Source organism: Ictidomys tridecemlineatus, chromosome 4 (assembly GCF_052094955.1).
Source record: "Ictidomys tridecemlineatus isolate mIctTri1 chromosome 4, mIctTri1.hap1, whole genome shotgun sequence".
NCBI lineage: Eukaryota > Metazoa > Chordata > Mammalia > Rodentia > Sciuridae > Ictidomys > Ictidomys tridecemlineatus.
This window is the reverse complement of record NC_135480.1, coordinates 45551012-45578590: the sequence shown is the minus strand read 5'-3', so window position 1 is coordinate 45578590 and position 27579 is coordinate 45551012. Positions and strand designations below refer to the sequence as shown.

The 27579-nt window shown below is 38.3% G+C and overlaps 1 protein-coding gene and 1 pseudogene across 6 annotated transcripts in view; one reads left to right on the top strand and one right to left on the bottom strand.

Moving 5' to 3' along the window:
- The window catches only part of Pik3c2a (phosphatidylinositol-4-phosphate 3-kinase catalytic subunit type 2 alpha), a 119532-nt gene extending 116199 nt beyond the window's left edge, over nucleotides 1-3333 (bottom strand). For 5 of the 6 annotated variants that reach the window (XR_013437737.1, XR_013437738.1, XM_078046404.1 and 2 more), the window contains exon 1: nucleotides 3177-3333. The gene's annotated coding sequence lies outside the window, so the exon portion shown is untranslated. Of the gene's footprint in view, nucleotides 1-2206; nucleotides 2288-3176 lie in introns of all 6 variants that reach the window. The other variant, XM_078046405.1, reaches the window with a different exon arrangement.
- A 4050-nt stretch (nucleotides 3334-7383) lies between these two features.
- Nucleotides 7384-13973, top strand: LOC101968432 (E3 ubiquitin-protein ligase RBX1 pseudogene; annotated as a pseudogene).
- The last annotated feature ends 13606 nt before the right edge of the window (nucleotides 13974-27579 follow it).

Sequence of the window (27579 nt, the reverse complement as noted above, 5' to 3'; positions counted from 1 at the left end):
AGGAAGCTAAATTTAAAATTTTAAGAAATCCAAAAAGTGGTTTAAAATTGTATAAATCTCATTTTTAATTGCCTAAAATGTCCAGGTGCACAGTCTTGTTGAGTCTATTATTTTAGAAATACCAAACTGCAAGATGGGCATAGTGGCACACACCTGTAATCCCAGAGATTCAGGAGGTTGAGGCGGAGGATCACAAGTTTGAGGCCAGCCTGGGAAACTTAGTAAGCACATGTCTTAGAATAAAAAATAAAAAGGCTGGGAATGTAGTACAGTGGTAAAAGTAGTGCTACTGGATTCAATCCTCAGGGCAGGGGGTGGGGAATAAGAGTGGGGGGGACATAGCGGTGAGGGTTGGAGGGTATCATTAAACAGACTACAGAGAAAAGCAAAGATACAAAATACACATAAGTGCACAAGACTACTGACTTGTAGTATAAAGTATAATCATCAATCAATACAAACTTAAAGGTATTATTTAGTTTAAATTTTTTACAAACTTATCTTGTCTATTTAAGCATGGGAATTGCTTTCAGTCTCAACCACAGTCTTACTAACAAACTAAAAGACACCTAAAGAATATTTCCCAGTATAAAAATTATTATCATCAAAAGAACATTATAGCCAGGCACAGAAGCACATGTTTGCTATAATGCCATATAGCTATTCAGGAGGCTAATGCAGGAGAATTGCAAATTCAAGGCCAGACTGAGCAACTTAGTGAGACCTTGTCACTAAATAAATCAATTAATAGGAATGGGTATGTGCATGTGCCAGGCCATGGGTTCAATACCCAGTATCACCACCACACACACACACACAAAAAGGCAACACAGTTACAAAACATTTTTTAAAAATGCTTTGTGGAGACAATGTAGAGAAAAGGAACACTTTTACCTTGTTGGTGGGACTATTAATTTGTACAGCCACTATGGAAATCTGTACGAAGGCTCCTCAAAAGATTAGGCACAGAACTACCTTATAATGTAGTTATACCACTCCTCAGTATTGATCTTAAACAATTTAAGTCATCATACTATAAGTGATACATGTATAGCTATGTTTATAGCAGCACAATTCCCAATAGCCAAACTATAGAACCAATCTAGGAGTCCATCAATGGATGAATGGATAAAGAAAATGTGGTATATATACACAATGGAGTTTTATGCAGTGATAAAAATGAAATCATGTCATTTGCTTGAAAATGAATGGAATTTAAGAACACTATGTTAAGTGAAATAAAAATGATAAGGTAGAAAAGAAAATCAAAAGGAAATCAGCAGAATAGGGGAAAGGAACCAGGGAGTAGAAGAAGGGGAGGGAAGGGGAAAATACTGGGGAGTGATATTGCAAAATTCTATTGTTATACTATGTGCATATACGAATATGTAACAACAAATCCCTACATTCTGTACAACTATAATGCACCACTAAAATAATGTGGAGGGAGAGGGGAAGAAGTAGAAAAAAAAATGCTTATACCACTATTGCTTTGAAAGGTTAGTCTGATGCTTGGATAAGAACTGTGAGTTCTTGGGAAATTCAACACTCACTTTAGGTTTAAGTTCACTTCATGAATGTGCTCAGTGCAAAACAATGTGTTGGATTAAGGAAAGATTCCTAGACATGGAAACTGATGCAGCAATTTAAATGAAAAAATTTAACTTATTGATGGCAGAAGAAACAAAGAATCTGTAAAGAAGTAGCATGCAAGCAACATGCATTCAAAATAGCAGAGATTTTCATACGGAAAAAGAATTTGCTTTATATTTATTAATTTAGCACAAAATTATGGGATTGGTGGAAGCTCTATGTGTTTTGTACATACATAAAATTGTTTTTAAAATCAAGTTTCAGTTAATAAATCTCTATTTTCTCAATATTATAACGTGCTTCAGAATTCACACACTGTCTTAAATATCTTCACAAGTTTGTACATCTCAGCTAAAACACTTCAGTCTAATTTGAAACGGTGAATAACAGCACCAAGTCCAATTATGACAGGACTGCTAAAGGCCTCCAAGGAGGCAAAGGTACAAAGTCTCCCCTGGAATCAGTGTTCCTGGACCTCTGTGTAGTCTTCTCTCATTATACTATGTCTTCATCATTCCTCTAAGAACAGTTTTGCTTTTTCCCCCTCCTTCTTGTGGTCTTTGATATCAATCCAATATACTAAATGATTTTTCCAACAGGACCTGAAACCCACCTGGAAAGGTGTTAGGATACTTCTTTAATAAGTAATCGTGTTCAAAGAGTAATGTCACATTCGTTTCCCTCAATTCAAACGCTGTTTAAAATAAAAATATAATTAAAATTCCAATTTCCATCAGGCTAAAAACCGAATTACCCCAGGCTCTCTTTTCAGGTTAAATCCAGGCTTTCCTCCTCATTTAGTTTCTCCTTCCTCATTTTCCTCCTCAATCCCTGCTCCCTGGGGGGGGGGGGGGGATTCTATAGCTGGAGAATCTCGTGTTCAAAGCCAAACAATTTTGCGAGAAAAATAAGTATGGTTTTTATTCTTTAATTATTTACTGTTCTTCTGTCACGACTCAGGAGCAGTTAAGCAAATATTTTAAATCTAACTGCGCTTTCCCAGAAGGATGATGCGCTAAATACACACAAATAATAGTGCCTTTCCAAAGCAAGTGGATTCCGACAAAAAGGGAACAGGATGGGGGAGGGGGATCCCGGGAGAAGAAAAAGAATCATTAGCCCCAAGATCGAGTTGGGACAGGAGGGGAAAGGGACCATAACTGAGAAATGCAACACATACACACTCGCCAGAACTTCATAAGAGAAGAAGACCGGACACTGTGGCTCCAGTTCTGTCCCCAGGGACCAGGAGGTGGCCTTCCCTCCCGCTCAGGTCAAAACTAACTCCCCAGCGCACCCTCGCTCCCGACAAAAGGGGCCTGGTAGAGACGCGGGCCCCTCGCACCTCCCGCGGGACGTTGGCAACCGCCTTAGTGGAAGCAAGGCCGGGAAGGATGTGAGTCGAGTTGGGTAGCGCCAAGAGTACCGGACGGAGCGTCAGAGGCGGTCACCGGCGGTCTGGGGGCGGCGGCAAGGGACCCTCCCATCCCGGGATCCCACTGCGCCCTCGGAGGGCAGAGTCCCCCGTACCGGCCTCAAGATGTACCCCGGTACTGGCCCCGGCTACTATGACCACTTCTCACCTCACGCTGCCTGAGTCTGTCCTTCCACTGCAACTCGAGCCGTCGCAGCCGCCACGGTCCGAGCCATTTTCCCTCGGCTAACTCAGCCGCCGCCGAAAGCTCCGCCGGACTCCGCGGCCAGCCAAGCACATCACGTCACTTCCGGCAGGCAAGCACCGCCCTCCGCGCCCAGGCGTCTTGCGGATTGGCTGCTGTGCGTGGCCTACCTGAGGTGGTAGGCGGGGCCGGGACGCGCCCCGTGAGGCTGGAGCTACCGTTCTGAGGCTTTTGGCTACTGACCCTGGACTTCCCTGTGTGCAACCCCTGGGCAAGTAGCGAGCTCGCTGGATCCCCCAGCCAACCTCCTCTCCGACCCGGCATTCGAAGCCCGGCCAAGAGTCTCGGGCATCGAAGTATCCTATTGTTCCTATGCCCTCTCTCAGGACTCCGCGCTTGCCTTTACTCGGACTGCGGCTCCCAGAATTGTGGTAGTGGCCCCGGGCCCCCGGTGAGATTAGTTTGCATTGGAAGACTGAAACGTACTGGCAAGACAAAATCGTTCACTCCAACCCCCATTTACCTAGTCTTCACAGTGGATGAAGTGCTGTGGAGTGTGTAATTTGTAACCCATCACGTGGTTTCTGTAAAGTGCTTTCACGTTAGTGTCTCATTTAGTCTTTGGCCACAGCTAGGTAAGGAAGATAGCCCGACAATAACTCACAGCCACATTGCTTTCTGTATTACAAAATATCTCCACACCCAAACTCCATAATAGAAATACCTTCTTATGAGAACTCAATGAGATTAAGCTTGTGAAGTGTTCAGCCCTCGACTGTTCACATAATGAGGTGAAGCAGATTGGAAAATTGTCCCCACTTTACAAATGGTGAAGCTGGCTGCCTTCCGGTTCAAATTTGGTTTTTTAGCGGTTGGTTGTTTGCGTTTGTGCAATGGGTGGGATTGACCACAAGCATGCTCATCACTGAGGTATACCCCCGGCCCTTATTATTTTATTATATTTTGAGACAGGGTTTCGCTCAATTGCCCAAGCTGGCCTCACATTTGTTGTCTTCCCGAGTAGTTGGGATTGTAGACACAAGCCACCATGTCCAGGTTTTTACAAGAAAAAAGCATTGTATAATGATTGTTCTTTAAGCAAAATTTTATTGTAATGTGGCATATTGATTTAGATTGCAGTTCTCACGACCTCTTTCCCCATCAAAGAGGACACACTACCTAACTAGTTTAAGGATAAGGAATAGCAAATTGGCTGCTTCTACTTGGGGACCAAGGATAAGGGGATCTCTAAGACGTTTTTTTGTCAGGAGCATGGCGGGGCGCGGGGGTGGGGTGGGGGGGTAGCCAGGAATTGAACTCAGGGGCACAGACCACTGAGCCACATACCTAGCCCTATTTTGTATTTTATTTAGAGACAGGGTTTCACACCAGTTTTTGCTAAGGCTGGCTTTGAACTTGTGATCCTCCTGAGCTGCTGGCATTACAGGTCTGTGCCACTGTGTCCAGCTATTTCTATCTTTTTAAGAGGGGTAGGGATAATGTGGAGTAGATGAAGTCCTCTCCTCCATTCATTGTAATATACATGCCTACACCTCCCTGGAGATGGGAAAATTGAATGTAGTTTTTATTCTGTGATTATAGTCTAGCTACTTAGAAGTTGAGGCAGGAGATCACTTGAATCCAGAAATTTGAGACCAGGTTGAGCAACACAGGGAGACCCCCATCTGAAAAGAGAAAGAAGAAAAGGCCCTATTATTCTCTGAGGAAGCCTAGAAGCAATTTATGGCTGTGATAACTACCTCCTGTCCACCTTCTCTAACTTTTCACCAAACCCAGGAGACCTTCTGTACACAGGCTCTAGCAAACTTTCCATACCCTAGAAGAATGTCCCTTAGGAATCCATTTAGTTCCACAGCATTGTTCTGCTTTATCTTCTGATCAAAGGAGGAATTTCTGGAATTGGCCATTCTTTCACAAGATTAAAAGGGGTGGGGAAAACTATCTCTGGGCTTGTTTCCTACCTTCTGTTTGAGAACTAAGTGTGCCTTCAGGAAAGAAGAAAAAGGCCTTGAGAGAACACTGAGTCTTCAGGGAAGATTAACTATTTGACTTTTTTGTATCTCTTTTATTTTTTAATGAAATATTAAATAAAAATAAAAATATTTAATGGATCCCAGGGGGAGGGAAAAAAAGGGCCCCGGTCTTTGAACCAGTTCCTTGCTGCAGTTCTGACTTGTTTTTGTTTTTGCTTTTTTATGGCTTTTGAAGGGCCCTTATTTAGTAAGATCTATTAACTAGAAGGGTAACAATAAAATGAGGAGGAAGAGTCTGATGACCTTCCAGATTCTAAGAAAGCAGCATTTGCAAATTGTCAGGTGTCAAGAATCTGAACATGTAGCCCTCCCTTAGCATGCCTCATCTGTCTGGCAATGGCTTGTGAAGAAGCATGTTAAACAATATGAACACAGATCCAAGAGAAGGTAAAAACTGGCACTGCTGTTATTTAGAACCAAGTAGAACATAGCTAGCGCCCACTTATCCTCTTTCTTTTCTCTCCCACTGTCCTCAGGTTTGACTTGGTTGTAGGGAAAAAGATTGAGGAGGAGGAGGAGGCATTACATTTTTAAGTGTTCCAACTCTAACTTCCCACAGAGAACTTCACACCACCACAACTATTCTCAAGCTTCTTCCAGTACCAAATGAGAAACCAGCAACCTTTTTCTTTTTCTTTTTTTAACCACAGGTTTTAAAATGTGACTAACATTTTGTTGAGATTTCCTAAGACCAGGCCCTGTTTTAGGTCTTTGTGAGTATTATCTCATTGAATCCCTCCAGCAGCCTTAATAGAAAGGTGGTATTATATCCTTATTTTATAGTTAAGGTATTTGAGGACCAGAGAGGAAAGTAACTTGCCCAAAGCCACATAACTATTACATAGTAGAGATCAAACCACAGCTCACAGTTCACACTGCCCCTAATAAGCCAAGGGTATTTTAACAGGTATTGAGGTTATTAATAAGTTCTGTTCATCTTTCCCTCCCCCAGTTCTATATTCCCACAATATAAGAGGATTCTGCTAGATACTACACCACACAATTTAAAAGTTGTGGTCTCAACCTCTCAGAAATCATTACCTAAGAGAAATGACACACAGAACAAGAAATGTGTAAATGATGATATGAAATTTGTAGAAGGAAAGGGAAATATCTGTCTTTAATTGATTTAAGAAGGAAAGAAATGCATTGAGTCCCTACTTTCTATATCAAGCACCAGACTCTGTGTTGGGAATAGAGTAGTAAACAAGACATATCTTTGCTCTCATAGAGCTTAGAGTCCAATAGGGGAAACAAACATTAAACACCTAACTAAGCAATCACTTAATCTCTTTGTGATAACAGTGTGAAGGAAAATTAGTGTTTTTCTTCTTCTGAGAATGGAAGGAAGGAAGTCCTTCTCTGAGTACATGACATGAAGCTGAGACCTAAACAATGAGCAGAAATTGAGTGAGAATGGAGAGAAAAGTATCCCAGGCAGAAGGAACAGTGTGTGCAAAGAGAGTGAGGGGGAAGGAACATGGTTCAGCAGAGGAACTGAAAGACCAATGGTGGTATTATACTGGAAGTACGGGGGAAGTGATATTATTATGATTATTATGAGTATGAGAGATATAAGTTGCTGAGGCTGGCCTCAAACTTGTGATTTTCCTGCCTCAGCCTCCAGAATCACTGGCATTACAGGCATCTACCACAACACCCGGCTGGAAAGTGCTTTTAAAATGTCATAGTGAGACAAACACTTCATACCAGGCCTCAAAGGCAGTGGTAAGAATCAACTTAGGTCTTTATCTTAAGAATGAGGGGAAGAGCCAGGCACAGCGGTGGATACCTGTAATTCCAGCGTCTCTGGGGAAGCAGAGGCAGGAAAATCACAAGTTTGAGGCCAGACTCAGCAAAAGCGAGGCATTAAGCAACTCAGTGAGACCCTGTCTCTAAATAAAATACAAAATAGGGCTGGTGATGTGGCTCAGTGGTTGAGTGCCCCTGATTCAATCCCCAGTACCAAAAAAAAAAAAAAAAGAAAAGAAAAGAAAAAGAAAGAAAGAAAGAATGAGGGGAAAAATTTTTTTCAAGATGGTGGAATAGAGAAGGTTGCTTTCCTGGCTGCTCCATGCTCTGAAACCAAGAAAGCAGATAGGCAGCTTCTCAGCAAGATGGATGAGAAAGAAAAAGGGTGAGTGTGTGTTTTACTAGGATTTAATACTAGGCATTCAATTTATTATATCCAATTTCATGACCAGGGACTCATGAAATTGGATATAATAAAATAAGAAAGAAATCCCCAGTGCCATTTTTGTGGCTATGACTAGAGGCAGCAGCCAGAGTGGTCCATCTGTGAGCAAACTGGAAAGATAAGGGAATTAAAGGGACCGGCAGCCTGAGTTGTGTCTGGGTATAGAGATATTAGAGATAAAAGACATTGCCCAACTAAACTGAAAGTTGTGCTACCCAATATCCTTGTGTGGGAAAGAAGCTGCATCTCTCCCAGCTGCCCGTGGAGGAGAAAAGGAACCATATCGCAGCTATAGTCTGGGGGCTAGCAGCTTGGGGAGCCAATTCCTGACAAACATGAGTTTGGCCCAAAATATAGGCCTGCCAAACCCACACTGCATGACATAGAGTGTGCTCAAGTGACCAGGAGAAAATCAAACTTGGAGAGGGGTTTACACTCCCAACCCGCAATCCAGCCAATTGAAGGACCTGCTGGGAGAGAGGACCCTGGCTGGGAATTCAAAAGTGCAGAGGTGGGAGAGATTGAGTATGGAGACTGAACCCAAGAGACCAGGAACCTTGGTGTCCATGGGTAACAGAGGGGACTAAAAATTGTCTCCTCCATCACACAAGTGGAACCCAGGAGAGATCCCTGGGATGCAGTCTTCCAGTGTTGACCAGCAATTGCTGGGACCCAGAGGTCAAATCTTCAGACCAATCACCATTCAACAAAGAACCTGGAGCCTACCTTAGCCTAAACTCCACATCCAGGAACTCTGCTTATGGAATTTCCCCTCTCTGGGAACCCCACCCTGAGGGTAGAGCAGACAGGCATACAACACCAGCCCACCCCACCTAAAGCTGATAAGAATCTTTTGAACGCCAATGGAAACAACTCTTTAAATTTTTATTGAAATCTATTTTTTATTTTAATTTTAATTATTTTCCTCTTTTTTCTTTTCTCTGTTTAATTGTGACCTAAATGGTTCATGGACACTTGTACATATTCATATTTGCTTTTCATTTATAGCATTTTTGAAGCCAGTTATTTTTCATGGATCAGTATTTTGAGGACTAGGGTGTTGATTAATATATTTCAGTTTTGTTTTATATTATTTTATTTTTATTTTTTTTACAATTTTTACTTTACATGTTTTTTCTTACTTATCTATTTACCTTGATTCTCTTTCTCTCCTTTCTTTTGCTAACAGCCAATCTCTATTGTTCTCACTTTCACTCTTCCTTAAATTTTTTACTTCTATTTTCTCTTCTCCTCTCTTATAATCTTCACATCCTATATAACTTCTGTTATGTCCCTAGCCACCATTCAAATTTTAAACCTTTTGAAAACTTACTGTTTTTTACTGTGGCAATAACTGATCACATCATTTTTTTATTGTGACAATTAGCATTGCAGAGTCATAGCAGTAACTGTTTGGCTTATGTTGTATATATTGTTTCATTACTATTTGTCTCTCTAAGTAGTGAAGTGTGGAAATCTTCAGGGACACTATAAGTCCACAGGTAGAACTCTACTGCCTTAGATCCATACTCTTAGGTGGATAGAGACACAAACAACGTGAACAAGCAAGGAAACAAATTACCCCAAACAAACCAAGATACTTCAATAACAAAATCTATGGACACCACAGTGGAAGAAATGTCAGAGAAAGAATTTAGAATGTACACAGTTAAACTAATCTGCAACATAAAGGATGATGTAAGGAGCAAAATCAGAGAGAATACAGGAAGTGAAAGATAACTTCAATAAAGAGATAGAGGTTCTGAGGCTGAGGCTATCACTCAGTGGCAGAGTGCTTGCCTAGCATGTGTGAAGCTCTGGGTTCAGTCCCTTAGCACCACATAAAAATAAAGGTATTCTGACCATCTACAACTACAAAAAAATCAAAGACAGAGACAATCTGTAAAAAAAATCTATCAGAAATCATCAAAATGAAGGAATCAATAAACCAAATTAAAAATTCAATAGATCTGGGTGTGGTGGCATATACCTGTAATCCCAGTGGCTTGGGGAGACAGGAGGATTGAGAGTTCAAAGCCAGCCTCAGCAATTTAGTGAGACGCTAAGCAACGCAGTGAGACCCTGTATCTAAAATATAAAATAGGACTGGGAATGTGGCTCAGTGGTCAAGTGCCCTGAGTTCAACCCCATATTCCTCCCACAAAAAAAAAAAAAAAATCAATGGAAAGCATCACCAGCAGATTAGACTGAGTAGAAGACAGAATTTTAGGCAATGAAGACAAAATATGTAATCTTAAAAATAAAGTTGACCATGGAGCAAAGATGTTAATAGACCCTGAACAGAACTTCCAAGAAATATGGGATAACCCCAAAAGGCCAAATGTAAGATTTATTCAGATAGATGAAGGCTCTGAAATACAACTAAAGAAATAGACAATCTTTTCAATGAAATAATTTCAAAAAATTTCCCAAACCTTAAGAATGAAATGGAACAAATATAGGGGCTTACAGGATCCCAAATGTACAAACTTACAACAGACTCATACCAAGGCATTATGAATATGCCTAACATACAGAATAATAGAATTTTAAAGGCTGCCCAGAGAAAAATGACAGGGCACATTTGGAGGGAAATCAATTTAGATCTCAGCTGATTTCTCAACTCAGACCCTAAAGTTAGGAGGTCTCAGAATAGTATATATATCAAGCTTTGAAAGAAAATATTATACCCAGCAGAATTAAGCTTCAGAATTGAAGATAAAATAAAAACATTCCACAATGAAAGTTAAAAGAACCCACAACTAGAAAGCCTGTTTTACAAAATGTACTCAATAAAATATTTCATGAAGAAGACATGAAAAAATAAAATTGAAAACTAGCAAAGGTAGGAGCTACACTAGAAGAATAGTCAATCAAAGGATAAACTAATTCAAATTGAAAACAGAAGTAAATAAAAATGACAGGTGTTAAAAATAATTTCTCAATAATAACATTGAATGTAAATGGCCTTAACTCATCAATCAAAAGACAAAGACTGGCAGATTGGATAGAAAAACAAGACCCAACAATATGTTGTCTCCAAGAGACTCATGTCATAGGAAAAGATATCTCAGACTGACGGTAAAGGGATAGGTCATTCACATGGACCTATATTCAATAGAAATACAGGAATTTCTATTTTCATATCAGATAAAGTGTAATTCCAGCCAAAGTTAATAACAAGGGACAAAGAAAGTCATTTTATACTGGTTAAGGGGATTATACACCAACAAGACATAATAATCATAAATATTTATGCCCCAAACAATAGAGCATCTATAGATATCAAACAAACCCTTCTTGATTTAAAAAATCAAAGAGATCACAGCACAATAATACTGGGTCATTGAGCTGGGGATGTGGCTCAAGCGGTAGTGAGCTCGCCTGGCATGCATGCAGCCTGGGTTCGATACTCAGCAGCACATACAAACAAAGATGTTGTGTCCGCCGAAAACTAAAAAATAAATATTAAAAAATTCTTCTTGGGGCTGGGGATGTGGCTCAAGCAGTAGCGAGCTCACCTAGCATGCATGCCGCCTGGGGTTTGATCCTCAGCACCACATACAAACAAAAGATGTTGTGCACCGAAAACTAAAAAATAAATATTAAAAAAATTCTTTAGGGCTGGGGATGTGGCTCAAGTGGTAGCGCGCTCGCCTGGCATGCGTGCGGCCCAGGTTCGATCCTCAGCACCACATACAAACAAAGATGTTGTGCCGGCCGAAAACTAAAAAATAAAGATTAAAAAAATTTCTATCTCTATCTCTGTCTCTCACTCTCTTTAAAAAAAAAATTCTTTAAAAAAATTCTTCTCTCTCTCTCTCTCTCTCTCTCTTTAAAAAAAAATAATACTGGGTCACCTTAATATGTCTCTCTCATCACTGGATAGACCCTCCAAACAAAAACTAAATAAAGAAGCTATAGAACTAAAAAAATACAATATGATTCAAATGTATGATATGTCAAGATCATTGTTCTGTCATGGTAACTAATTAAAACAAAAAAAATTTAAAAAATACAATTAATAATTTAGACTTAACATAAATATATAGAATATTTCACTCATCATTGAGTGAATACACTTTCTTCTCAGCAGTACATTCACCTTCTCTAAAATAGACCATACAATAATAGGCCACAAAGCAACTCTTTGCAAATACAAAAAATAGAGATAGCACCTTGCATTCCATCAGATCATAATGGAATAAAATTAGAAATAAATGATAAAATAAAAAAATAGAAGTTCCTCTAACACCTGGAGATCAAATAATACACTATTCAATGACCAATGGATAGCAGAAGAAATTAGGGATAAAATAAAAAAAATGTTTAGAGGTAAATGAGAATAGTGATGCAGTATATCAAAATTTCTGGGAAACTATGAAGATGGTTCTAAGAGGAAAATTGATATCACTGAACTTATTTATTAAAAGAATAAAAATTCACTAAATAAATAATTGAAAATTATATCTTAAAGCCCTAGGGGAAAAAAGAACAAATCAAGACCAAAATCAGTAGAAGACATAAAATAATTAAAATCAAGCAGAAATTAATGAAATCTAAACAAAAAAATTCAAAGAATCAATGAAACAAAGAATTGACTAATTGAAAAAATAAAATTGATAAATCCTTAGCCAAACTAATGAAGAGAAAAAGAGAAAAAACTCAAATTACTAAAATTTGCAATGAAATCAGAAATATCACAACAGACACTACTGAATATAGGCAGTATTCATAAACTATTTTGAAAATCTATATCCAATAAAATAGAAAATCTTGGTGACATTGACACATTTCTAGAGACATATAACCTATCCAAATTGAATCAGAAGGACATAGAAAGCTTAAACAGGTCAATTTCAAGCAATGAAATTGAAGACACCATCAAAAGCCTACTAACAAAGAAAATCCAGGGTCAGATGGGTTCTCTGCAGAGTTCTACCAGATCATCAAATGAGAACTAACTCAATCCTCCTCAAATTATTCCATGATATAAAAAAGGAGGGAACTCTTCCAAATTTATTCTGTGAAGTTAGTATCACCCTAATACAAAAACCAAACAAAGAAACATTAAGGAAAGAAAACGTCAGATCAATATCATGGATGAACATAAATGTAAAAATTCTTAATAAATACTGGCAGATCACATTAAAAAAAAATTAAAAAGATAGTGCATTATGATCAAGTGGGCTCATCCCAGGGATGCAAGGCTAGTTCAATGTACAAAAATCAATAAATGTGATTCATCCACATCAATAGACTTAAAGACAAGAATCACATAATTATCTCAATAGATGCAGAAAAAGCATTTAACAAAATACAGCATCCATTCATGTTCAAAACACTAGAAAAACGAGGAATGGTATTTTTTGATACTATGAAGGAATCAATAAACCAAATTAAAAACTCAATAGAGCTGGGTGTAGTGGCACATACCGGTAATCCCACTGGCTCAGGGAGAACATATCTCAACTTTGGAAAAATTGTTAAACCCAAGGCCAGCATCATTCTAAATGGAGAAAATTTGAAAGCATTCCCTCTAAAACCTGGAACAAGACAAGTAGGCTGCCTTTTACCACTTCTGTTCAAAATAGTCCTTGAAACTCCAGCCAGAGCTATTAGGCAAAAGAATGAAATTAAAGTGATATTAATAGGAAAAGAAGAGCTCAAACTATCCCTACTTACAGATGACATGATTTTATATTTAGAAAAACTCAAATATCTCCACCAAAAAACATCTAGAACTCATAAACAAATTCAGCAAAGTAGCAGGAAATAAAATTAATATCCATAAATCAATTGCATTTCTATACATTGATGTATAGGAACTTCACAATAACTGAAATGTATGGTGAATGATAAATCAACTGAAAGAGAAATTGGGAAAACTGTTCCATTTGCAGTAGCCATAAAAAATAAAATATTTGGGAATCAATCTAACAAAAGACGCGAAAGACTTCTACAATGAAAACTACAGAACACTAAAGAAAGAAATTGAAGAAGGCCTTAGTGGCGGCAGCGGTAGATATGGATACCCCAAGCGGCACCAACAGCGGCACAGGCAAGAAGCGCTTTGAAGTGAAAAAGTGGAATGCAGTAGCCCTCTGAGCCTGGGATATTGTGGTTGATAACTGTGCCATCTGCAAGAACCATATTATGGATCTTTGCATAGAGTGTCAAGCTAACCAGGCATCTGCTACTTCTGAAGAGTGTACCGTTGCATGGGGAGTCTGTAACCATGCTTTTCACTTCCACTGCATCTCTCACTGGCTCAAAACACGGCACGTGTGCCCATTGGACAACAGAGAGTGGGAATTCCAAAAGTATGGACACTAGAAAAAGAATTCTTCCATCAAGCTTAGCTGTTTTTGTTGTTCATTTAGTGACTTGCCCTCCTGTTACTTAATTATAAAATAGATAGAACTGTGTCTTTTCTCCTTTGTCTTTTCAGTTTGCTTCCTGCAACCATATTGTATTGTATGTCAAATAAAGCCCAGTTGAATTCTAGAATGGATGCTGTCTCTTGTGTATGTGAAAAAAATGGACATAAGCAAAAGTTCCCCTCTACCCAAACTGGAAAGCATTTTACTGTGAAGTATTTGTTCATAGTGCTAGAGCAGAGACGCCCTAGAGTGCATCACTTGATCACAAGGAATCTGGCCTAGCAAGGGGCAGTGTGGATCACTGTCACCAGAAGACTGGTCAGCTCTGTGTTCCTCCTGTGTGACAGCAGTGGCAGCTGAATAAGGGAAGAACATGGGACTTGAAGTCATCGAACTCTACTGGGTCTGGCTCCATAGCCTGTTCCTGTTGGCAATCTCGGGCGAGTGATTCTGCTCTGAGTTTTCCTCTAATGTGGGCTTCTAAGGACTAAATGACATCATGTGGGCACAGTAAGAGGCCTTGTATGATGTAAAACTACTGTACAAATGTTAACTCTGATTGTATGTGATGTTACTTCCTCTTAGCTCGGAAAAGTAAGCTTTAAAAGTTTGTAATGTATAAACTTTACTGATAGAAATTTTGAACTCAAGTTAAAAACTTGTCAGACTTGAATTGAGGCTCAGTAGTAAGGTGCTTGCCTAGCATATGTAAGACCCTAATCCAATCTTCAGCTAAAAATGTTTGTTCAGTCAGATACAGTGGCATGCACCTATAATGCCAGCTACTTGGGAAGCAGAGACAGGAGGATTACTTGAGCCCAGGTGTTCAAGCCCACCCTGGGCAACAGAACAAGAACTTATCTTTAAAACATTCTGAGGCTAGGTGTGTAGCTCAGTGATATGGAGAGGGCCCTGGGTGCCATCCCAGGCACTATAAAAGAGAAAAACTGATATCATTTTATATTGAATTAACCAGAGTTCAGGTTTCCTTCATCACCACCCCTTTGCAATTTATTCAAATGTCTTGGTTATGGAAGGATTTGCCTGTTCTAATACTAAGTAAATGGCTATATAGACTTCAAGTGAGAAGCAGTGGAGTTTGTTGCAGTGTTTTTTGTATGGCCTGAGGGTTCCCGGCGGTTTCTGAATCCCTTTCAGGGGTTTATGAGGTTCTCTCTCCACCTGCAAGTTCAGCTAAAACCACTTTTTCTTTATTTACTTCAACCAAAGCAATGTATGGAATGACCAAGCCAACTTGAGTATCCAATTGTCTTCTATTAAGTCAGACATAAATGAGATTGGTAAAAATGTGAAACAGTGCTACTCACTACTCTTTTTTTGTTTTGTTTTAAAAATGGTTTTAATAAAAGTATTTATGTTTTTTAAAAAAAAAGACCTTAGAAGATGGGACGATTTCCCATAGTCTTGGATAGGAAGAATTAACATTGTCAAAATGGCCATACTATCAAACCTGCTATACAGGTTTATTGCAATTCTTATTGAAACTCCATTAATGTTATTCATAGAAATAGAAAAAGCAGTCATGAAATTCATTTGGAAAAATAAAAGGCCCAGAATAGCCAAAGTAATCCTTAGCAAGAAGAGTGAAGCAGGAAGCATCACAATACTGGAAATGAAATTATACTACAGAGCCATAGTAACAAAAAATGGCATAGTATTGGTACCAAAACAGATGTGGAGACCAATATAACAGAATAGAAGACACAGAGACAAACTCACTTAAATGCTTATCTCATACTAGACAAGGCACCATAAACATATATTGAAGAAAAGATAGCCTCTTTAACAGATGGCACTGGGAACACTGGAAATCCATATATAACATAATGAAATTTAACCCCTATATCTCACCCTACATAAAACTTAACTCAAAGTGAATCAAGGACTTAGACAAAACCAGAGACCTGTGCCTACTAGAAGAAAATATAAGCTCAATTCTCCATCATGTCGACTTACAAACTGACTTCCTCAACAAGACTCCTAAACCACAATAAGCAAAATCAAGAATCAAGAAATGGGATGGTATCAAACCAAAAAGCTTCTCCACAGCAAAGGAGACAATTAAGAATATGAAGAGGGAGCTAGCTGCACACAGTGGTGCCCACCTGTAATCCCAAATGTTCAAAAGGCTGAGGTAGGAAGATCACAAGTTTGAAGTCAGCTTCAGAAAAACAAGGTGCTAAGCAACTCGGTGAGACCCTATCTCTAAATAAAAATCAAAATAGGGCTGGGTATGAGTCCCCTGAGTTCAATCTCAGGTATGAAAAAAAAAAAAAAGAACTGAAGAGGGAGTCTACAGAACAGGAGAAAGTCTTTACCACCTGTACCTCAGATGAACATTAATCTCCAGGATATATAAAGAACTCAAAAAACTTAACACCCCCCCCCAAAAAAGAAAACCCAAATAACCCAATCTATAAATAGACAAGAAACTAAACAGGCATTTCACAGAATAAGAAATATGAATGGTCAACAAATATGTGAAAAAATGTTCAACATCAATAGCAATTAGAGAAATGCAAATTAAAACTACACTGGGATTTTATCTCATTCTAGTCAGAAGGCAATTATCAAGAATACAAGTAACAATAAATTATTGGTGAGGGTGTGGGGATAAAGGTACATTCATGGGCTGGGGATGTGGCTCAAGCGGTAGCGCGCTCGCCTGGCATGTGTGCGGCCCGGGTTCGATCCTCAGCACCACATACAAACAAAGATGTTGTGTCCGCCAAAAACTGAAAAATAAATATTAAAAAAAGAGAGACACAAATACCTTTAAAATAAAAGGTACATTCATACATTGCTGGTGGGACTTCAAATTAGTGCAACCACTCTGGACAGCAATATGGAGATTACTCAGAAAACTAAGAATGGAAGCATCATTTGACCCAGTTATCCCGCTTCTTGGTATATTCTCAAAGAACTTAAAATCAGCATGCTATAGTGGCACAGCCACATCAATGTTTATAGCAGCTCAATTCACAATAGCTATACTATGGAACCAACCTAGGTGCCCCTCAACAGATGAATGGATAAGGAAAATGTCCTATATGTACACACTGGAATATTATTCAGTCATAAAGAAGAATGGAATTATGGCATTTGCCAGTAAATAGATGGAACTGGAGGCTATCATGCTAAGTGAAATGAGCCAATCTCAAAATAACAGAAGCCAAAATTTATCTTTTATATGTGGATGTTAACACACAATACGGGGTGGGGGAAGAAGAGAATTCAGTGGATTAGACAAAGGGGAATGAAGGGGAAGGGAGGAAGGGTGGGCATAGGAAAGACAGTAGAATGAATCAGTCATGACTTTTCTATGTTCATATATGAATATGGGACCAGTGAAACTCCACATCATGTTCAAGAATGGGGTCCTAATTAGAATAAATTATACTCCATGTTTGTATAATATGTCAAAATGCACTTTACTGTCATGTGTATCTAAAAAAATGAAGGGGAAGAATTTTAATCTCTCACAAATTCAGAGTTGAATTTTTATAGATTTCTTAGGGTTAGGAGGAGAACAGGTTAGAGAGGGGCTAGGGAGAATTTACATATCCCAGTTTGGAGATAATTGCAACTAAATGTGGAAGTGATGGTGGTGGCTTGGATTTTGTATAAAACACGTGAATACAAAGTTGAATGAACCAAGGTTCCTATTGCAAGAGAGCTATGCCATTAACACACCACATTTGTGTCTTTCCACAATGTCTGATTTTATTGAACAACAATAAATTCACAAGCTATAATACTTTCATTGTTTGTTGTTCACCAAGTACTTGTGGGTCAGCTCGTAGTCATAGGCCATGCAACCACGTGTTCTTTATTCTAATCTTTATTTCATTTTCTTGTTTTTTTGCAGTACTGAAAATCAAATCCAGGGATGTTCTACCAATTAGCTACATTTCCAGCTGATTTTATTATTTTTATTTTGAAACAGCATCTTCCTAAGTTGCCCTTGAACCTATGATTCACTTGCCTCAGTCTCCTGGGTTTCTAAGATTATAGGAGTGCGACATCACAACCAGCTCCAATCATACTTTACACAATGATAAAAAGAAAAAAGTTAAGGCAGCCACTGGGTTATAGGATCCTGTGCCAAGAGCAAAGTCTGGCATAGATACTATGTAAAGACTCACTATAGGTAGTCAGATAAGGGTTTAAATGACCCAGTTCCAAAGAGTGGTCAAGGCAGGATCAGGGAAGATTGCAGTTTCAGGATGTCAGCTTGAAGCATTAATTTGAGGTGTCAGCTTAGAGTGGACTGTGTGTTTTCATCACGGGAGAATTGAATTGTCTGAAGCTTGAGGATAGAGAATTGAAGTTTCATCACTGTGGTTATTTTCCTGGTGAAGGCTCATAACAAATGACTAGATGATGAGATCAGTGTGTCCAATCTTGTGGTGTTCCTCCTTTTATGGGTCTCAAGTTAGAGGGTTGCTTTATTTGGTGGTCTGGTGTGTTTGATAGATAAGTTCAGGTGCCTGGCTTATCTGATATGTGTTTGATATGCCCATGTATTCATATGCTTTTGATTTAATTTGATAAGTTCATGAGAGGTTATTTGAATTTTAATTTTTTGCAGTACAGGTGATGGAACCTAGGACCTCATGAGTGCTAGGCAAGCACTTTAACACTGAGCTACATCCCTAGATTGGGGTGGCCATTTTATTAGCACAATTAGTTTATTTATCATTTGTGCCATATACTAGGCATACGGTGGTTGTTTACCTGGACAAACAAGGTTTATAATTATTCTGCCTTGGGTCTTGTACTCAAAATGGAGTAACTCATGGCTTTACAAAGTGGAGTAACTCAGGGTTAGGCACAATCTGAAAACTACTGTTCTATTCATCATGGAGTAACTCAGAACAGGGTACAACCTGATCTCTACAATTCCTGTCCTTGGAAATAGTCAAAGTTGGGAAAGGTGACTTAGAAAAGAGAGTGTGACAAGCATTACTAGAGATATGTCCAAATAACTTTGGAAGCACAGGAGAGAAAAAGAAGGAAGATGGAAGGAGTATTAGTAATCTATAGAGTATATTTAACTACCCACAAACTTAGTAACTTAAAGTAACAAACATTTGCTACCTCACAGTTTCTGTGGATCAGGAATGGAGCATAACTTAGGTGCTTCTGTGTCAAGATCTCTCACAAGGGGCTGGGGTTGCAGCTCAGTGTTAGAGTGCTTGCCTCGCATGCATGAGGTACTGGGTTCGGTTCTCAGCATCACGTAAAAAATAGGTAAATAAAATAAAGATATTTTGTCTTTCTACAAGTAAAAAAAATTTTTTAAAAAAGCTCTCTCACAAGATTGTAGTCAAGCTCTCAAATGCTAGTCTCATTCAGTGGCTTAAATGTGGGAGAGATCCACTTCTTTCACTTACATGGTTGTTAGAAGGCCTTTATCTCTTTCAACATAGGTCTCTCCCCAGGGCTGCCTCACATATGCCAGTTGGCTTCCTGCAAGTTCAGCAACTATAAAAGAAAGCAAGAGAACAAAAATGTGTGAGAGAAATCTTTCCTGGAGAGAAACCAGAGTCTTTTTGTAACCCATCTCAGAAATGATAACCTATCACTTCTGGAATACTCTGTTCATTACCAATGAGTCAATAAGTCTACCCCACATTTGTATTAGCTATTCGTTGCTGTGACCAAAATACCTTACAAGAACAATTTAGATGAAGAAAAGTTTATTTTGGCTCATAGATTCAGAGATTTAGTCCATGGTAGGGCAACTCCATTGCTCTTGAGCAAGGCAGAACATCATGGTGGAAGGGCATAATGGAGGAGCACTGCTCACCTTATGGTGGCCAGGAAGCAGAGAGAGTAGGGAAAGGGGGCTACAAGGAAGATGAACCCTTCCAGAGCACAACCAAGTGATCCATCTCCTCTACCCACCCCATACCCACTGCCTACAGTTATACCCAACTAGCCCATTTAAACTGGGATGGGCTGATTAGGTTACAGCTCTCCCAATCCAATTATTTCACCTCTGAAATTGCTCCACATTCCTTCATTAACATAGGAGTCTTTTTGGAGGGGATACCTCATATCCAAACCATAACAACATTCAAGAAAAGGGGAATACACAAAGGTATGAAAACCAGAAGATATTTGCGTACAGATCACCAGAGTTCATCTTTGTGGCTGCCCACCGTTGAAGGGCTCACAGAGGAAGCAGCATTTGAAGCAACTGTCCTGGATTTTTTCAAGGGCACCCCAGAAGGAAGGGTGTTCCAGGCAAAACAAAGGGCATGTACACAGATACAGAGGCATGAAAGGACTTCATGTGTCTGTTGCTGGACACTCCATGAACAGATGAGAGGGGACTGAAGTATATTATTGATTCAGTTGAGGAAACTTTTCTTTTTTTAGTTTATTTTTTAATTGCAGTTGGATACAATACCTTTATTTCACTTACTTATTTTTTATGTGGTACTGAAGATTGAACCCAGGGTCTCGCACATGCAAGGCGAGTGCTCTACCGCTAAGCCATAGCCCCAGCCCTGAGGAAACTTTTCTACCTTTTTTTTTTCTTCTTCTTAATCTTGAGGATTGAGCCTAGGGCCTTGCATGTGCTAGGCAAGCAATCTGACATGAGCTAAATTCCCAACCCCAGGTAAGGAAACTTTGAAGAAGAGGCAAAATTCCAAAATTTGGTTGAAAAATGATAAAGCTAATTCTTTGAATTCTACCTATATACATACATCTTTATTTACAAATAGCTGGGCATGGTGACACAAGCCTGTAATCCCAGCAATTTGGGAGGCTGAGGCAAGAGAATTTCAAGTTTGAGACCAGCCTCAGCAACTTAATGAGGCCCTGAACAACTTAGGGTGACCCTGTTTCAAAATAAAAATAAAAGGCTGGGGATCCAGCTCAGTGGTAAAGTGCCCACTAAGGCTAGAACATATATAACAGTGAGATTTATTATTACATATTTGTACATGCACACAAATTTGTCAGTTTCATTCCTCTTCCAAATTTATTGTCTCAAATTCTATAAGCTAGAAGTCTGAGATCAAAGTGCCAGAAAAATTGGTTCCTTCCAAAGAACCAACTGTGTGCTGTGAGGAAAATGCTTGTTCCAAGCCTTCCTGCTTGGCTTGTAGATCACTCTGTCTTTTCCTTGTGTTGTCATCCCTTCTTAATTATCTCTATCCAAATTTCCTCTTCTTTTAAGGACATCAGTCATATTGGATTAGGTACCATGCTACTGATGTCATTTTATCTTGGTTGCCTCTATAAAGATCCTATCTCCAAATAAGGACACATTCTGAGTCATTAAGCATTAGACTTCATCAGATGAACATGGAAGGAGACACTTCATCAGAGAACATAGAAGGAGTCACATAAATCATATGGTAGAAAAAGAATGAAAACAACCTAAATATCTATCAATAGAGAATGAATTAAATTGGTGATGATATATTAAAAAATGTACCATTGGGGCTCGGGGTATAGAGAAGTAAAGCATGTGCTTAGTATGGGCATAGCCCTGGGCTCATTCTCTAATTCCCCCTCCCCCCAAAATGTACCAATAAGGAAAAGCTTCCAACATGGAATTATCTCCAATATATTCTGTTCTTTCTTTTTTTAAGGGGGTGCGTACCGGGGATTGAACTCAGGGGCACTTGACTTCTGAGCCACATCCCCAGCCCTATTTTGTATTTTATTTAGAGACAGAGTCTCACTGAATTGCTTAGCATCTTGCTTTTGCTGAGGCTGGCTTTGAAATTGCAATCCTCCTGCCTCGGCCTCCTGAGAGCATATGCAATTGCACCCAGCCTATATTCTGTTCTTTTTCCTTTTTATTGCTGCATTATAATTATACATAACTGGGAGATTCATTGTTACATATTTACACATGCACACACTCTAACTGTATAACTTTTAAAATTTCATTCCCCTTCCAAAATATTTTATAAATAGAAAAAGATGAGTTACCAAATGATTTGTGGCAGGCCAATATTTATGTTTTAAAACATGGAGTGTGTTGTAATAGTACAGGATACCTTTGGTAAGGTACACAAGAAACTGGTAATAGTGGCTGTCTATAAAGGGAAACTGGAAGACTAGGCACTAGGATGAAATGAAATGAAATAAAAAAGGAGGGACCTTTCTTTTTATTACATAATCCTTTTGCACAGGCTGACATTGATACTATGAGCTTACAAACTAAAAGCAAAAGGTGTATAATAAGAGAATTTAGTAATTTGGGTATGTGGGATATTTAGACCATAATGGATAGCTTTTGATTAAGAGCTGAATGATCAACAAAAATGAAGAAGATGAAACACAAGTCTGTTTGAAAATAATGTAAAACAGCTCAGGATATACATCGAGTTGTGTGGACTAAGAAAGTCTGATGAGAGATGGGCTTCTGATACATAGTTCTCATGGTTTATAAACCTGTTATAAGGTTATAGTAGAGCTGTTATCAGTTCTTCAAGAACATGTGTCCAGGATTTCCTAGCACAGTTGTAATATTAGATTCAATTGAGTTCAATAAAAACCCTGAGATCAGTAAGGGGTAAGCTTGGGTGCAAGGGAAACAAAAGGTGTATATAATCTTGCCCAACCCTGAAAAGGCTTACAGTCTAACCACCCCAAACCAGAATAGAAAAATACAAAAGTTACATGATAGAAAATTCAATATACTGTAATAAAAACAATAGCAAAATTGTGTACCAGGTACCAGTAGTGGAGGAGCACCCAAGCCAGCTAGAGGGGAAGATGGGTTAAGGGAGGCTTCCAGAGGAAGTAGCCCTGGAGAATGAGTAGGAGTTGTTCAGATAAAGGTAGAAAATGATGCTTCAGGCAGAAGGAGGAGCCTAGTAAGGGTACAGGGGCTTTAGAATGGCTTGGGGATGTGCTGTGACCAGAGCAGCCAAACTAACATGTCCCAGTGAGGGGCAACAGAAGATTAGAAAAATAAAGACTCATGTCAGCAGATTTTGAAGATAACAGCTGGGATTGGGTGGAGTGCTACTTTTTGATGGAGAAGCTGGTCTAAAGAATTATGCCAGCAATCTTTATTATATATGGCTCATTAATCAGATTAAAGATTGCAAGTATTATTCTTTATATTCATGAAAGTTACAGAGTTAGCAACATTATACAGCTTATTCTTCAGTTACATACTATAGTTGCAATGTTGCAACTGTAGCTCTCAGGAAACTCCATTGTTTAAAGTTACTGTTATGTGGGCAGATTCAGGAGGAGCAGAGCGGGTGAAACATTGTGGTTGTCTTAGTAAGATAATTTTTTATTTTCAGGAGCTGTGTGCTCCAGATCAAGGTCGAAACTGATAAGACTCTAGCACAAAACCTCATCATGGAGGGCATTACCATAGCAACTGGGCATCCTGCACCTTTTCACAGAAACCTTCCCAGGCATCAAGCATGCCACAGCCACGAAATCATCAGGGACCTCAATTTCAGACACTGCTCTCCCATTCACTGTCACCACTCTCCACATTTATCCCTTTTCTTTTTTTAAAATATAAGTGATGGGTAAGACTTGAAGTCGTTTAATTTTTCTTTGGAAGATTTGGCATCCTATTGTTACAATACAAAAGAGAATTAGTAGCAAACAAATAATTCCAAAAAATGTACCACACAGAATATTTTAATGTATTCCAGGGATTAAAGCCTTTTAAATCATTAAGTATTTGATTAGCAAGCCATGCAGGATCCACAGAATCAACTTGACTTTCTTGAATACTTTCCTGGGTATAGTGATGTAACTCCATAAGATTCAGGCTGTCAATATTTTTCTGCCAAATGCCCATTAGATGATTTTTAACTTTTTCCAAGTCCCATTGAGAAGTGTTATATTTTGCTGCTGTAACACAAACATATATATAGTTAGCATGGCAGCGAAGCTTTTGTCTAAATTTAAGGGCAGCAAGTTTATTTCTAATATTAATAACTGTAGCTTCTAAAGCATTTGATTTTGCTTCTATCTTATCATCAATATTTGCTTGATTTTGTAAAGCTTTTGAAGTATTCTGTGCTAAATCCTCAACAAATTGAGCATTATGTATGCTACAGCAGCAGTCATGACAGAGACTAGATTAGATATCAAAGCAACTACTCTAACTACTATAAGGCCAAGAATATGGCTTTGTCTATCTAACTGAGCATGAATTTTCTGTAAAACTTGAAACTCAGGATCAGAATACCAGGACTCTGAAATATTAGCTGGAGTTATAATAAAAGAAGGTTGTCCTAATACTAGTATACCTTGTCCTTTATTATATCTAGTAATATAGTTTGTCAAGTTGCAATTATAGCAAGTTAGATGATATTTTTCTCTTATCCTATTTACTATAACATTTCTAGTAATTAAAACATAAGAGGATTGTACACAGGCTCACAAGCCATACAAGAAGCCACTTTACAACCTTATTGATATGATCAGATAAAGGAGTGCCAGTAAAGTTAACAAAATCTTGAAGCAGCTATCAAGCACCAAGGATCTCTTTGTATACCACCACCACTGGAGGTTAGAACATTATTTATAAATCCTCCAGGGGTCATAAGTTTTTGATACAAATGCCTTTCATTGACTTTATTAGACCAATCCAAGATGTATTCATTACTGCTATAGATGTTTTGACCTACTGGCCAAGTGTTGGCTCTCGCCCATGACCTGCAAAGACAAACTGGGTTTAAAGGAACTGGCTGCAACATTAAACTAAGAAGGCTGTGAAAAATCATGCAACACAGACATAAGTTTTTTTTTCAAATTGAAGGCGGGACGGCTCTGAGACCTTAAGGGTCAGCTTTCACGCTGGAAAAGAGCCCTGGGAAGAGAGTGTGAGCCCACATTTCCTTTATTTTATAGCGGAGACATCAGGAGCAGGGATAAATTTTCAAGGGTGGAGTCTTGCTTTGTTATATCTCGTGGTCAGCAGATTGATTAACATCTTGGCAAGTCACACCCATCTCAGGTGCTGTGTGGGATCTTAGGCAGAGCTAGAGGGGGAGGTGCACTTGCATCTTGTGATTGCTCTGGAGCTCTCAATGACAGGCCTATATCCTTATTTGGCTACTATGCACTATAGTTCACACACATAGCCCATGAACTGCTCGTAACAGTTGGCCCAATCATTTAGAAAAGGCACCCAATTCAGTAGTAGTATATTAGGACAGTAAGGTAAAGGTGGGTGTTCCATGTCACATGATTGTTTAGTCCCATTTTTATAACTGTCTGAATATATTTAGTTATATCCCAAAGGCCAGTAATTTTGGCCACCTTGGCTCCCCCATATGTTGTTTTACCTTCTGGGACCACCTTTAAACAGCCAGTATTGTCATCATGGTAACAACATATAGATAAGCTCCCACTGAATTTAGTATAATTAAATCCAATTGAATGGACATGTGTAATATGTGTATCTGAAAAGCCTTCCATCATGTGAGTGTCATTAGTAAATATAGATTCAGATCTTCTGGTCCATACAGCTGGGTGTACTAAAGGTGGATCTAGAAAGTAAGTCAGGTAAGTTTCCCTAAGAACATCACTTACCTAATAGCTTAGTAAAGCCAGCCTGGCCACAAACATTGTGGCAGGAGACTTTATATTCCCCTGTTGATTTACCATCTGTTCAGCCTGGTGCATCAGATTCTTCAAATGTCCTCATGTTGGCAGACCAGCTTTTTGGGTTTGTTGAGTTTTCTTTCTCTTTTTTACCAATGTCTCATTTTTTGGTGGGTGTCGGAATCAACACTTCTGGTGTCAGTTTCAGTTGTTCAAACTGTGATTTGAGGCTTTCCATGATGATGACAAATAGCATGTTCAGGTACCCAAATAGGATGAACTGCACTTTCTGGAAAAACACAAGCATGACCTCTACCCCACATAATCACTGGATCTGGTCCATTCCACTCTCCTGTTTGTAAATCTTTCCACCAGACCAGACTTGTCGAGCCTGCTGTTGAATGAAACATATGTCTCTCAGCAGCAGTGCGACCCTCAGCATCACAATTCAAAAAAATTAATACAAAAATAGAGCATGATTTAAATAATTTTGTAGGGTCCTAGTTTCCACTTTTTGTTTTTATAACTGTAATTTTATAGATAAATTAGCTTACTTCACATTAGCCTGGCCCTGGGGGTTGTAAGGTATGTCAGTTTGGTATTTAATACGATATTGATCACAAAATTGTTGAAAAGATGAACTAGTAAAGGCTGGAGCATTATCAATTTTAATTTTTAATGGACAGCCTAGTAAGAGCAGCCAAATGGTGGGAAATGGCTTGATATGAATTTTTACTGGTCAGGAAAATTAGTAAAATTTACCTGCCAGGCATATAGTTACTGTCAAAGCTGATATTGTTGTTAAACTGAAAAAGGCACCACAATGAAAGGAGGCTCAGCTTTTGTTTTTAACAAAATTGTGAAATGAAGTTAAAGATTTTGGAGGAGAGTAAGTAAGGTGAAGCTGTTTAATAAATTTTGAAGATTGCCCCTATAGGTGTTTGAGAAGTAGGACACATTAACACGCGTGAACTAACTTCAGTAAGTTGTGTCGTTTTGATGACAGTTTTAACTTTTGATAAGGCAGTTTTAACTTTAGTAGTAAGTTGTCAGAGGAGATACGGGAAAGGGATCTCCACATAATGTAGCAAACCAAGTCTCAAATCAGCAGGAGATAATTATCAACTAGGTCTGAGACAATATCTCTCAGCAGCTTTTGAAAATTATTGAGAGTGTATAAGACATCAGCTTTAGTCTGTAAATTTTGTGTCCAAATCACATACCTATAATTAGTCTGTCCAAATATAAAAAAATGAGAGGCTTTCTGTAAGATACTGACAGTTTTAAAGTTTACAGGGAAAATATAAAATAAATTGAAACAGTAAGAAGATATTTAGATTATATAATAGTTATGAGCCAATAAACATGATTTTTAAAATAATTTCAAACCCTCTATTTAGTTATATAATTTTTAAAATTTATTTTAAGATAACAGTAATTTTTTTATAATAAAAATCTATCTTTTGAACTTTAAATGAACTTTAGTAGTTATCTTAACATGGAATAAGATGAGATGTAGAGACTTAGGTGAGTTGGCTTCTTGACAAATTGAGGTAAGTTTTTTTTTTAAACTACAGATTTTTTAAAAAAAATATTATTTTATAAATAATTTTTTGAGTTTGTGTGAATTAGTTAATACAATTCAATATTACATCTGAAATATAAGTTAAACAAGAGAGTTTTTAACACTTTTGTGGGAAAGAGGCAAAATATCTTTACTACTTATATTGTAAAACTTTAAATAAAACAGACTCTCTTTATTGTGTGTTAAAAGTATATTTGAGGGCTGGGGTTGTGGCTCGGTGGTAGGGCGTTTGCCTAGCAACGTGCTGGGTTTAATCCTTAGCACCACACAAAAATAAATAAATAAAAATAAAGTTATTTTGTCCAACTACAACTAAAAAAAATTTTTTTTAAGTACATTTAAGTTCACTTCTCAGTGTAGAGAGTAACACAAAATTTATTATGTATCACAGATTATTTTTATCTAATTACAGAATGTTAAAATTACCTAAATAAATTTTAACTAAATTTGTTGTCTTTATAATAGACCATTGTTACAGAGAAGTTAAATTTGGAGAATACTAGTTTTGTAAAAATGTTTTCCTAAACCTTACATTTGAAAGACTTTATATGAATACTTTTAGAATATA